Source organism: Vipera berus (assembly GCF_964194415.1).
Source record: "Vipera berus genome assembly, chromosome: Z".
NCBI classification, from domain to species: domain Eukaryota; kingdom Metazoa; phylum Chordata; class Lepidosauria; order Squamata; family Viperidae; genus Vipera; species Vipera berus.
Window position 1 is genome coordinate 86,141,962 of NC_138205.1, and position 14,783 is coordinate 86,156,744.

The 14,783-nt window shown below is 37.3% G+C and overlaps 1 long non-coding RNA gene across 1 annotated transcript in view; it reads left to right on the forward strand.

The window, feature by feature from the left end:
• The first annotated feature begins 6,513 nt into the window (after positions 1-6,513).
• LOC308676924 overlaps positions 6,514-14,783 on the forward strand; it is a 56,251-nt gene continuing 47,981 nt past the window's right edge. The window contains exon 1 of the long non-coding RNA XR_014028382.1: positions 6,514-6,657. This is a non-coding gene — a long non-coding RNA (uncharacterized lncRNA). The remainder of the gene's footprint in view (positions 6,658-14,783) is intronic.

A 14,783-nucleotide genomic window follows, 5' to 3' on the forward strand; every position in this document is an offset into this window, starting at 1 on the left:
TGGTAGCATTGCCGTGAGCCTGGTGGTGGCAGGACAAGCCTCACACAGACACCGCCATCGCTGAGAGCCTTGTACACATGCTTGCAGCTCCATTTTGCCCCCTTTTAAGAAATTCTCTTGCCATGTTTGTTCAGTGAATTCCTGCAGTTGTTAAGTTAGTCCCAGAGTTGCTTAACTGAATCCGGCTCGACTTTGCTTCTCAGAAGGTCGCAAAAGGGGGTTTCCGATTCCTGTTTTCAGTGTAGCACTTGGAGAATTCAATCCTCCAGCTGAAATTTCTTTTTGTTGGGGACCCTAAGGGGCCAGAATCCACCCTGAAGTGGTGAACTGAAGGAAGGAAATCCCAGGGACTTAGGAGAGAGAGCAGTTCCGTTGAGATGTTTTTGATCACCCCCCCCCTATAGACCAGATTTGGTGCCTTATTAAGGAATTTAAAAACTTGTGCCTTAATTTAAATGGCAATTATGTTGAAAAGTAATGTAATGTAGTTTTCCAATGTGTATAATAAAAGTTCTGTATCTGCGTCTGTCACTGATAACCAAACAAAGGTTTATTTCCGAATTGCCCTCATATTTGGTCCAAAAAGGCTGCAAGGGTCAAAGAATGAATAAAACTTGAACATAATCTATTTTTCATCTATGCCAAATTATTCTGCAACTTATTATTTTAATTTTCTTTTGGCTTAAATATTAATATACTTGGATAGGTTTTGTAACAAGAAAAAATATTGGTCAAAGTAGGTTTAATTTATGACCTGCATGTGTACAGTAATCAATTGACTGATTCTACAAATCAATATCTCTCTCTCTCCTGCAATTCAAATACACTTTTTTGTTGTTACCTTTGTGACACATGAAACTAACAGCAAGTTCAGTAATTTGAAAATGGACCTCTACAGCTCAAAACTTCAGGTTTGATTTATTCATTATGGCTTATGTTTTAATTTTTGCTTTTTATAACAATTTAGCAAATTCCTTTTGCTTCTGCATTGTTCTCCTATCACACCAAAGCACCAAGAATACAAGTTAAAACAAAATTGTTCCAATTCAATATTGTGATCACTTGAGGAAAAGTGATCAAAGTCATCTTATTTAGTATGAGAACATGGATGAGAACATTAGAACCAAGGTAAAAGTAAGAGCAAATTGGGAAATGCTAAAAATTAAGCCTGTTTACTCTGGTGGAATTGATGCCTTCTGTCTGCCATAAGCTACACAGAATAGTACCATCGTATGTATCTGTTATGCTTGTATTACTGCCTAATCTTGCGACACATGGTAGTTTATGCTAGCCATTAAAAGCAATTAAAACACCAAACCATTAAAAGCAATTAAACCCCCAAACAGTAACATAATAAAATAATTAAAACAAGTAAACATTTTCAAATACTCAACTATCAAGCAACATTAGCTATCAAATGCTATGCAGAATAGCCCTCTCTTGGCAACTTTATAGAGAAATATCAAGACTAGTACCAAACAGACCTCTAGGGAAAAACAAGTCCACAAAGTGAGGGCAAACCAGAGATAGTCTCCAAATACCCACAATGACAATCTGTCATTCAAATTAATAGAAGAGTATTGCTTATAAGAAGGATACTTTTTAAGACATTAAAGCAATTAATCCTAGGAAGCTAATTTAAATTATCTTTAAGCAAAAGATTTTAACTCACCAAAGTGTATGTTCTGAAGAAAAGAAAAAGACTACTTGTAATCCTAAAATAATTTGTCAAAATGGGATATTAGACTATATAGAATGACCAAGGTGGTTATCTTTATCTTTATCTTTATCTTTATTAGACTTATATACCGACCTTCTCCTGTAGGACTCAGGACGGTTCACAAGGTTTTTTTAAAATAATACAACAATTACAAAAATTAAGAACAGTTAAAATAATTACATTTAGACCTTGAATAAATATAAAACCCCAATTAAAATCCAATTTAAAACCCCAATACTCTCAGTCCAGGCCAGAAAGCTCAAAGAGCCAAGTCTTCAGGTCCCGGCGGAATGAGCGAAGGTCAGGGGCAGTCCTAAGCTCTACGAGCAGCTGGTTCCAAAGGGCAGGCACACCCACAGAGAAGGTCCTCCCCCTGGGTATTATCCGCCGGTTAAATTTTCTTCACTGATATAGAGCCTTGACTTACAACTGGTTGCTTAGTAATCATTTGAAGTTATAACAGAGCCCTGCCCCAAGGTCTATGATCTAGTTTCAAAATTATAGCCGCTGCAGCACCCCTGAAGTCATTCATCCCTATAGCCAATCACAAGGACATTGCAGTGCTCACCCACCCATCTAGACCCAATTTTTTCCTACATCCACTCATCCATCCAAATGAGATCAGGCTGATCAGGCGTAACATGCGCAAATCAGGTGGAACTTGTAAGCCTCCCGCTTCTTTCCTACCCAGCAAGTAGAGATCAGGCCATCTGCAGCTTGTAAGTCTCCAGCTGCCTTCCCACCCCAGGACTCAGCCTACTCCAGGGCTGGGCAACTCCCAAGTTACTTTTATATTTGATAGATAGATAGATAGATAGATAGATAGATAGATAGATAGATGATAGATAGATAGATAGATAGATAGATAGATAGATAGATAGATAGATAAGGTTGACTCAGCCTTCCATCCTTCCGAGGTAGGTAAAATGAGGACCCAGATTGTTGGGGGCAATTAAGCTGACTTTGTAATAATGCCACTTGGGGTGTGTGTGAAAGCCCTAATAAGCAGGCATATACATAGAATGAAGGCTACTGCTAAGCTTGTAAGCCTCCCTGAGTCTTCAGAGAAGGGCGGGATATAAATGGAATTAAAATAAATAAATAAATATTTTTTGCAATGAGAGAGGCTTTCTTACAGAATTAGCCCGTTGGCAAAATGTATTATTCTCACAAACCTGTAGGGGGCTCTTTTTTAAGGAAGTTCCATAAACTCCATAAACAAATAGAACCTCCTTAAAAAATGGAGCTCTTCACAGCAGGGGTCCCCAACCCCCAGGCCCACTACTGGGCCTTGGCACATCTGTAAACCGGGCTGTGGAAGAAGTGAGCATGCACATGCCTAGCTCCATTTGTGCATGTGTGAATGCCCCTTGCACAAATGGAGCTGCTCGTGCGTAACCATTCCCTTTCCCTCCCCCCCCCCCCAGTCCACAAAGATGGAAAGGTTGGTGATCATTGCTTTACAATATCGCAGAATAACATGAATTTGCCATAGTGGAAACTCCAGCCAGCATGATCTCTTCTTGCTCATTGGAAGTTGCAAATTCCAGCTGGCCTGATCTTCCCTTGCTCAGTGGAAGCTTGCAAGCTGATTTCCCTTTGCCATTTAAAGCTTGCAAACTCCAGCCGGCCTGCTCTCCCCTAGGTCTCTGGATGGAAAGTAAGCTGAAGAACTGCAAGATCCTGAGGGGCAAGCAGAAGAGAATGAGGTGTCTCAGTGGGTGGGAACGGCCACCCACTTTCCTAGACAATCTATGCTCTACTTAACAACCTTTGGGTTTGTTTAACAGCCACATCAGAGAGAGCAAAGGGTGGGAGTCCTTAAGCAAGGCCATCTCACTTAATGAGCAAACTCCATTATAGTCATAACTCAAGGACTACTTATACAGGATAGTCACTGGTCTGATTAGATTGGAAATTGATAGGATTGTGCCCACTTTTACACTTGATACATTTCAGGGTTCTAGACAACTCATGTGGTCCAAAGTCACCCAAGGGATATCTAGGCTAAGGTGGATCAGAATCGCTGTCTCCCCAATGCCAGTCCAAAACATCCAATATTAATCACTATATTATACTAGACTTCCCTACAAGCATTTGAACAAAGGAAATCTTGAGTATCATTGCAGGATGATTCTTCTTTCCAAGCCCTATTATATCACATCTGCTTTTTTCCCAACTGCAACTATTATTCTGCAAGATTATTCTCTCAGTTTGGGAGGAATACCATACAGTAGTTAAGGAGACTTTGGTTTTTCTGGAGCAAAATTCTGTTTCAGGACAACTAAGTGGTATTAATTTTGTATTATAAGTTACAGTAGCTGAGATTTATGGGAACTGGGAATTTCTGCCTTCTGGAGAGTACCAAGTATTCTATGTCTGGAGAAACACTGCCCAAGAAAGTTCTTGTTATAAACTTATAAAAAAAATCAAGAGCAACAACATGTACAGTACTTAATTCCATGTGTATTAGGTGAGAGAAAATGTTTGACTTGCAATTATGAGCTTTCTTTTGTTATCTATAAAAATACGTTATCTCCTTTTCTTGATTTCATCAGACAATTCAGTGTTTAGAAACATATTTTTAGTACTGCTGGACCTCACAGAATTTAGCTCAGTTACGTAGCAGTCTCCAATAGGTAGATGATTATGTTAAAGACAAACTCTGGTGAAAAAGGCCCATTTTGTTTGGAATGTAAACAAATGAAAGGCCAGGTTGTGAAATGTTGCTGCTTCAGAGGAGAACAATTTTGTATTCTAGTTCAATTTTGTTCCATAAAAAGTTCAAGCTAATTTGAAAGATTTTTGCCTGAGTCCCCAAAAGGGGCCCTGTAACAGTCAAACAAATTTGTTCATAGTGACGGTTCTTTAACCCACAGAAATGGGTTTACTATACAATTTTGCTATGCCTTTATGCAAGTGATGATAAACAGAATTATAACAGATAATAAAAGCAAATGGGGTTGTATTGTTCTACACTTTATATTGTCAGATTTCTGAGCATAGTTTAGTGTTTTCTATTCATGACTTTAGTTTATTAAATTACTCCCTGTCTTAGATGTGCCATTGTCTGCAAATAAGAATAAAATACCAAGGCATTAATGTTAAATTATTATTGCTAATGATGTAAATAAGAAAATAATTACTACATCGTATCATCTGTTATAAGTTCATCACCATAATCCTTGTAAAGCTTTTATTTTCTTCTTACAATTATTTCCCCTTTTTTGGGCTATTTTATTGCTTCATCAGTACTTTACAGCAGTTACACATCCCATTTAATCCTGCTTAAAGCTCCACTTAAAACTTCCCTTCTGATAAACTGCCTAGCCATATTTTTCATTTATGTCCTAAGGCTTCCACAGTAACACACAGAGAAGGAAGAGGCATTTATTATACAAGCTTTTTTTAAAGAAAAAAAGAAATTAGTGGAGTTTAAAAATCTACCAACTGCATTTTTCACTTAAGAGTTTTACTATAAAGGCAATCAATCTCAATTGCTTGCTATAAGAGCACATAACTTTAAATTCCGGTCCAGCCCGTCCTGCAACCATAGCATCAGTTTTATCCAGATATCTATTTACTATGATGGCTGCTCTCTTTGCCCTGCTGGAGAAACGTTTAACTTTCCTGCAAAGCTGCTAAAAGTCACCCCATGTCCAATCAACCCCGCCTTCAGAGGATACTAGCGACAGTTCAAAATGACGACTGCCGTTTTGAGCCTCAGGTCCAATTTCCCCAGCTTCACTCCATCATCTCGATGACTGCTAGCTCTTCATGCCACATAAGCATCTATGCCGCTTGCAGATATACATCTGGGTATACCCAGAAGAGACAGAGTAGAAGAGGAAAAGCAACCAACTTCGGGTGTCACCCCGAGCTTCGGGCTCTTAAGTCGATACCAAACTTTAAACAGCCTTACACCTGAATTGCGTGAAGGGCAGGATATAGTTAGGACAGGGCACTCCAGCAGCAACTTTGTTTGCATCAGGTCTGTGCTCTCGAAACAGACAACCGAAACGGGAACCGCTAAGAAACGCTGAGCAACCCACGCGACTCAAAAGCCGGATGTTCATCTGCCGCCCGTTATAAACTTTATTCTTGTTCTGCTGCTGCAGAAAGGAGACCTATCAATATCGGAATAATCCTACTCAATCTCCGACCTTCAGTTTAAAGCACCACCACCACCCCGATTTGTTTGCTTGCGCTTCCTTGCTGCTCTTTACAAAATGAATGCCAGCTTTTTGGAACTCAAAACGGCCAGCCAGCATGTTACTCGTCCAGCGGAGTGGGAACAGGACCATTTTTATTCCCTGTCGATCTACACCCTCCCCTTACAGGACACAGTGGAGTTTCTAGACAAAGTAAGTGAGGGAGGAGACGAATAAACCTCATTTCACTCTGAAAAATAAAGTGCTCAGGGGGTGGAATTTCATGCCAAGAGAAGCAGCAGGAGCCACAACGAAAGCTGAATAGCATCCTTCTATCGGTCTCACTTTTTCTTTGTTTTCTTATTTATTTCCTATACAATTAATTAACTATGCGGTGGGATGAAGAAATACAAAAAATAATGCAACTAGAAGTTATACCCCAAGCCCCAGCAAGGCTTTTACAGTACCTTGGCGGATGCGCGCTCGCCGTCGCCTCCTGCCAAGGGCACTCGCTGCCTCTTCCTAGATTAAGAAACAGCAACAAGGCCGCTGCCGCCGCCTCAGCTCTCGCCAGTCCACGTGCCGTCGTGCCACGCCTACTGACGCGGTCTTTAAGCTTTTTGATTTACTTCATCGTTGGCAGTGCGTCTCTTTATGGCTTCTACTTAAAGCCCTGCTTAATCGAAGCTATTCTAAACGACGAGGACAGCCAGGACGCCGAGCGGTTTCCCGCCCTCCCCCCAATTTGCTTTCCCAAAGAAGGCAGGTTTTAACTCCTGAGGAAAGGTATGCGTGAAATCCTGTACTTCTTTCTTCTCCTACTTCGTCTGCAGCAGCTTCGTTTGAAGGCTCTGTAAGATTATTCGCGAGTGAAGGGCAATGAGAAAAGGCACAACTCACTTCTTCTTTTCTCCCCGCACACGTCTCTAAATAGTGCTTTGTGTAACAATAACGTAAACTGTAGGGTGCTGCCCCAATATGAGGACTAAAGCAGGGTTCCCAAGGAGATCCCAGCCTGCTTGGAATGCTTCCTAATCTTTGGGACTCATTTGAAAGTCTGAATGCATTATGCTAGCTCCAAACTGTAAAAGTCAATATGCTAAACTAGTTAACAAGTTGCAATAGCTGCATGGCTTTTCACCCCCTGCAAAACCAAATCAACCAAATTTATGTGAGTTCGGTACACACAGCACACTAAGACATAATGGTTCGTTTGGTTTTAGTTTAGCAGATAAGTACCATATGCAAGCATAGACTTAGCAGGATAAGGACAAACTTGATTTTGTGAGAGTCTGTGAAACCTGCTTGTTTGTTTTTGAGTCCAAAGAGTTTTCAGATTGCAGTGTTACAGTAACTGAAGTCAGACCTAGAATTTTAGGCAATCAAACCAGATACAGTAGTTCATACATTAGACAAATTATGATATGACTATTAGACTTTGGTTTGTTTGCTTTACAGGCTATTATAGTTCCAGGGAGTACTTTATTGCATAATATTTGTTATAATATTTATTATAAACTATCATTATGCCATAAATTGTGATTTATTCAATAAATTATGATTAGATAGACTATGGTTTAGTAACTTTTACTAAAATTTACCAAAATTTAAGACCGAGACTCTGTCCACATATTTGAGAAATAATTTGTGATAAATCCATAACCAAGTTAACAACTCCTTCCATATAAAATCCATCATTTTACTCCAAGCATGCTTTTACATGAAAATGCGAAAAGGAGGTTTATCTCTTACTAATAATCAGAAAACAGACCAAAGGCTGCATATTTTTGTCAGAAGTACATGATAACACATCACACATGTCAACATGTGCTCTTGTTATACTGTCTTTAGTAACTGCACTTAATTTAAAAGCAATTAATTTTTTAAAGATTAATTTGCTAAAAGTACATGGATGGAGATTCCTTCTAATACTGTATATTGTTATAAAAATGCAGAAGCTAAGTTTTGTTCTTTACCTAGTCATTCTAGATATAAACTAAAGGCAATTTGCAGTGCCACGACCAGACCTTGAAAAAGTCAAAGGGATTTCGGAAGAGAAAGGATAGGTTTGTATAACATATTAAATCACAAGAAAACAAATCAGGTTTTAGCCATGTATGAATGTATCCAGAATAATTAGTTTTCAATTCAGTATGCCATACCAACTCAGACAACTACATAATTATAGAGCTTAACTAAATAAATCATTGGTATGTAGGTTATGCAAACAAAGTGGCCTTTCCTTGCCCAATCAAAATGAATTCAGATTAATATGGATGTTCTTGTAGATATTTTTATACCAAATCAGTTGTTAAGGCTGTACAATGCTTGAGAGATTTGAGGCACCAGGAGCAACTTTAACAAACCACAATGACATCCACATGGTATCCTCTGTAATGTTTCCTCATGTATATTGGCAGCTTTACATTCTTCTGACATGAATATGTAGATATGTAAGCCACAGTATCTGCATGAAGACATCATTCATCTCGGCAGATACCTATGTATGACAGTCTTAGCACCTATGGAAACCCCTTAATCTACACACAGGCTAATATGGACTTCTTTTCACACTCAAATCCCTCTTTTCCCTGAAAATCCAAATGGCTGTATATAGTTCTATTAATAATGATACACATCATATATACATTCTACCACAGTGCTGCCAGAGCTTTATCTGAAACAATAATATCCAGCATGTAAAGTTCTTCACTTTCAAATGTTTAAAATTTGTTTTCAAAAATCTACAAATATCCCTAGAGCTTTTGTAACGTGAGGTTGAAAAAGTGAGGAAACAGAGGTTCAATTTTCTACTTAGCTATAGAACTTATCAGTGAATAGTTCAAAACTCCTACCTTTGTTAAAATATTTTTCAGGATAACCCTAAACTCCTTAGAAGGGTCAGATGAAAATAACACAATATATAAATATAGAAGACTTTGAGAAAACATGAATAAAGGGATCCCATACCATTTGTTTCTATACTACATTCTACTCTCGAGCCATGACTGTTTCAAAATTAATAGACTGGAAAATCTATAAAGAATGTTCCATCGTTAAGGAACTGTGAAGAAATAGAGCTAATAAACCTCAAAGGGACCATTGCTATTGTTGAGATGCAAAAGAAGAACAGCTTTCAAACAGTTTGATTGTCAGATTTGGCCCTGTGAAACTTCAGTTATAATTCCATCCTGAATGCCTGTGGGCAAGTCACTATTGCTCACCAGAATAATGAACTCATTGAGTTTAAATCTATAGGCTATCTTTGTACAACATGCTTACTCATGGCTAATTTAATAATGGAATTAACCCAATTTCCTGAGTTCACTAAATGCAGTCATATTTGTGCAACACAGCCAAAATAGATTAGTTTATGATTCAGTATGGAGATTCTCAATCATCTAGGCCATGGTTGTCCCAAAGGTGCTTTTTCAAGAGGCAACTGGATTTTCTTGTTTTTCTTGGAAGACATTTGCTTCTTATCCAAGAAGCTTCTTCAGCTCTGATTGGATGGTGGTATTTCTTGCATCCAGCTGATCATTTGCATTTTTAGAACATCGTTGAGACCACTTGGAATTTTATCTGTGTCTTCAAGGTCACCTGAGTGTTGGAAATGGGTCTGGAGCATTCTTGGAACTGCTGAAAGGACTGTGTTGTAGACTGGAGAAAGATGATGTCATATCCCTCCCTCTCTATGATTCATTGTCATCATGTACGTACAATTATAATTGAATACATGAAAGCAAGGCCTATTCAGAGCAAGAAAAATTTGTGATCCACAAAAGTTGCTGAATGATAGCTCTGAACAGTTGTAGCCCACAGGCTAATTTTGTTGTTCATTAACATGGCAATCACTGGTCTTCTGTGGAGCAATGGCAACTGCTGAAGTGAACATCATCTTGTATTGCTTTTGTGAATTATGTATTGCTCAAGTGTTTACATTTGCTAACACTTGTTCTGCTTTGTTACCTGTCTGGCCAATAAATCTGTACATATGTGTGCAGATCAATAGTTTTTTTTAAACTATTCACTGGAGTGCTTTCTTTATATTGTAAACAACAAGGACACATGCTATGTTATGTTACAGTTTACATAACAGTTGTTTGCAGTACACTTTGGGGTTTACATTAACACTCTGAATTATAAATTAATTACATGAACTGGGCTCAAGCTATGTATCAGGCTAAAATGTAGTTATTGATATGTTATGAGAAGAGAACTACTGTCCCCCTTTTAAGTTCTTAGGAACACATAATGCCTAACAAACAAAAAGTAAATTCTATAAATGATTAGAGTGAAATATAGTGTTGAGATATATAATGTAGCCTATCTGACAATCCTATTTTTTTTAAAGTAGAAAAGTAGAAAAATAGGGACCACTATGGTGGGAAGGTAACAGCGTTCCGTGCGCCTTTGGCATCTAGTCATGCCAGCCACATGACCAAGGAGACGTCCTCGGATAAGCGCTGGCTCTTCGGCTTTGAAATGGAGATGAGCACCGGCCCCTAGAGTTGGAAATGACTAGCACGCATGTGCGGGGGAACCTTTACCTTTACCTTTACCTTTATCTGACAATACTCTTATAAAAAAAACCTGAGATGCTTTATCTCAGTTCTTCACATGAAAAAATATATTGCTATCTGGATGTATTCACTCAGCATATTAACTAAACTACTAACTTGTCTGATTTTATGCAACAGAATAAACCATCAGTTAATTATGCGGATTATATCCACACACTATGGTAATCTATAAACAATCACATTTAAACCTTGTTAGTTGTACACGTCTATTGATTCTCTTTCTTAGAAATGTAGGCATTCTGTTCAGATGCTGCATTTCAAATGTACATAAGATGTTGCTCTGAGCCAAGTAGCAAACTGGGTAATAGAGTTTGTGAATGTTAAGATGCTATTTGTTACAATTTTTAGCCTTCTCCCAATTATCTTTAGAAATGTTGGAAGGAAAAACATTATTGTTGTTATTGTTATTATTATGTCATTTTTATAAACCTAGGAAACAAACTTTACCCATACAATATAAATTAATACACTTGCTCAGAAAATACCTTAGAAAACACACCTCAGTGTGTTTAGTGATGTAGAATCAGATAAATACTAAAGCTGGCAAGCATATACAAAGGAAGATGTTCAACTACAGAGAAAGAACTTGTAGTCTTCCAAACGTTGCTACATTACAGCTGTCAGTATCTGTCACTATTTGCCTTGAAGGCTCTGGCTGTTCAGAGTTATCATTTGAAAGAACTCAAATAACATAAATGTACCTGACACTTGTATTGGTTTGTACATATCCTTAAATGCAGCTATTTACAAAAATAACCTTAATGATTTTCTCCTAGTCACATAGTAATGTTAACATTGTTACATGTTTGCCATATTAAACAAATGCAGATAATTACTAATGCAAACTAATATGTGTACGTTATGTTTAAGATGCATAATATGCTGTAATGCAAATCATCTGGAAAGTAAGCCTAATGTAAGAGTTAGGCAGCTTTGTAATTTTTTTTACTACAACTTCCACAATCCTATGCTATTAGTTGGCTACCCTGTTTGGGATTGATGGTGATAGTCTAAAATATCTAGAAAAAAATAAGGTGTTCTGTTAATGACTTATACAATATAGCATGATGTACTATTAAGTAAATGAATGTAAAAATTGCATTATGTCCTTTCTAGTGCCTAAAGAACATTTTGTAATTTTCCATTCGATATGAGAACTCTTTCCTCTTTGTGGGACAGTTTATCTTAGAATGGCGATTACATAATATTTAAACACAATGGAAGAAAAAAAGATGTATCAAATTTGACAATCCAAGTGAGTTCAAGGAAGTACTGTGTAAACATTATTAAATGTAAGAAACCTATGTCAAAATTCAACCTAACGGATGTTTCATCATAAGCCATTATTAACTTTTTATTTATAATTCTTTTTAACTTTATGTTGCTTATGTAATAGAAGTTCAACAATGATGCAACATTGATTAGAAATCCTTACTCCATAACAAATAAACTATATTTGAAAGAGGAAAGTTAGAATTATGTCTGGAATATGCACACCATTTCTGATTCTGATTTTAGTCTCTAGAGCTATTAATGCATTCTTCCCATGTGTCAAATTAGCTGTGCAACAATCAGATTAAAAGTTTGACTGGAATCAAAGTTCAAAAATCAAAACTTCCTTAGATTTCTTGTAACATAACCAAAGGATATTCTAATAGGGCTGGAGTAATTAACCCAAATAAGACATTTTCTGGTTACAAGGGTCAATCAGCTATTGGTAAGTTTCCCCCAGTTGTTTTTTCTGCTCTTGTTATTGTCACCTTGCTGATGAATATCTGTAAGCAATAAAAGTAAGCAGAAGGGATCACTGACAGATTGAGCAGAGCAAACAGATTCCCATTACCCTAGAAAATGTGTGTAATCAGATACAATTTTCTTGCTGGATTTCCATATATTGCTATTTCATTTCTTGCTAAGCCAATTTAAGTCATAGGAGTTTGGAATATTGCTATTCTTTTATGCATCAGTTACTCTTACATTATTTCTTAAATAAGTTAAAATGAATATAAGTCTCTCATGTTTCTGTTTAACTAGTGATCCTTTTAAAAATAATATATTTTTATTTGAAGATGAAGGGTTTTTACTTTGGAATGTTTACACATCAATTTTTGAGATCACAGTTTTGAATATAGAGGCATTGATACTTAGGCGGCATACAAATGGAATGAATACATACTTACGTACATGCATACATATATACATAAATTTGTGAGTATGAAAGTGTGAAAAATATAATTTTCACCATAATTTTTCTTATATATCAACAGTTAATAAAATTTGATTTAGTTATATTCTTTAAAAATAACACTATTGTGTAACAATATTATTCTCCAGGTATGCAGTTATAGCATTTTTCTATCATTTTTATTTTTGTAGCAGTTGAGAATATTTTTCCTTATCCATGGTTTCTTTCATTTTATCATTCCACAACTTCCCATTAGTATAATTCCACAGATTTATATCATACTACAATTCTTTTGAAGGGACGCGGTGGCCCAGTGGGTTAGGACACTGAGCTTGTCGATCAGAAGGTCGGCAGTTTGGCGGGTTGAATCCCGAGTGCCACGTAACAGAGTGAGCGCCTGTTACTCTTCCCAGCTTCTGCCAACCTAGCAGTTCGAAAGCACGTAAAAATGCAAGTAGAAAAATAGGGACCACTACGGTGGGAAGGTAACAGCGTTCCGTGCGCCTTTGGCGTCTAGTCATGCCGGCCACATGACCACGGAGACGTCCTCGGACAAGCGCTGGCTCTTCGGCTTTGAAACGGAGATGATCACTGGCCCCTAGAGTCGGAAACGACTAGCACGCATGTGCGGGGGAACCTTTACCTTTACCTTACAATTCTTTTAACTCAGTAGCAAGGAGCTTCCACATTTCCTTATACCCATCTTTTATTCATTCTGGTACCATACCTGTTACTGTTTCTACTACCTTTCAATAAAAGACTAGTACTTTCTTTTCCTACAGTTCTTCTATTTTCAGAGTCATTTTTCCACTTCTTACTTTTTATTCCACAGTTATTTTCCCAGGTTCTATTTCTACCACTCTCAAAAAGAAAACTCTCCATATTCAGAATCTTATTACCTCTTTTTGTTTCACTAGTTTTTTGTCTTTCCTCACAATCTATTCAATCATACTTTTCGATTTATTTTAATTCCTTTGTTGTGTACTTAATGCTTTTTCCACATATTCAAATCAAATTTTTATGTAAGCAGACATTCGTCAAATATTCAGCATTCTGAGTGATGCAGATTTTTACTTTGTTTTTTTAATGTTCTTTCCAACTATCTATTCTTCTAATCTAATAGATTTTCTGTCTCCCGTATCACCTTAAGGTATATAGTGTCTGTTGATTTATGGTTACATTCATGTATCCAGAGATCCATGAAAATAAGTTATCATTGTTAATGCTATTTTATCATATTTTTAAAAATCTACAGGAAGTAGCTGAACTACTTGCTGAACTCATTCATTTTGCTAAATCATTGTTGGATTAGTTACTTCTACACTTATTAACAGTACTTAATCCAAGAACTCTATCACTAAGCAATGCAACTGTAAGGTACAATGTAATGCAACTGTGGTGATATAGGATGGCAGTTCCAGCTATCACAATTGCTATCATTAGGCAAATCCCTTGTAATTACAAGTCCCACAATCATATGATCACCATTTGGCTCTCTTGCCAGCTTCCCTATTGACTGTAAGAAGCCAGCATTGAGTTTCAAAAGGCAATAATGGCCCCAGACCTTCGGTCCTTTCGCCATGACCTTAAGACATATCTTTTCCAACAGGCCAACATGGACTGATGTAAAGTAAGCCACCAGATCTCTGGGTAATTTCCTTTGTCTTGCAATCCACGAATTAACACGGAAAATTTTGTCTATATCTTCCATAATTTCATCTGCTGGTCGCCCCAGCACCCCTTCCAGAGCCTCAGAAACTATTTTCTTCAAATTTTCTTTAGGATCCTCTTTTAAGCCTCTAATTCTCACAGCAAACTCCATCTCATGATACTGTACCAAGGTCAAATCACTATCAATTTTCTCCACCACATTTTCAGTTTCTGTCATTTTTACATCTAATCTGATATTATTTTGGCTGAGATCTTCCACTCTTTCGTCCAAACGCTCAATACATATAGCCATGCCTTCAAATGCAGATAAGATGTCTGCCCTTATTTCTGTTAGCCTTTTATCCATAAGCTCAACTAATTGTTGCGATTGCTTTTCCATAGCCTCTTGCAACACATTCTGTAAGTCTTTAACTGTAAAAGTTGATGCAAGTACAGGTACAGATGCAGGAGGAGGGGGCAATAAAGCTTGTAAC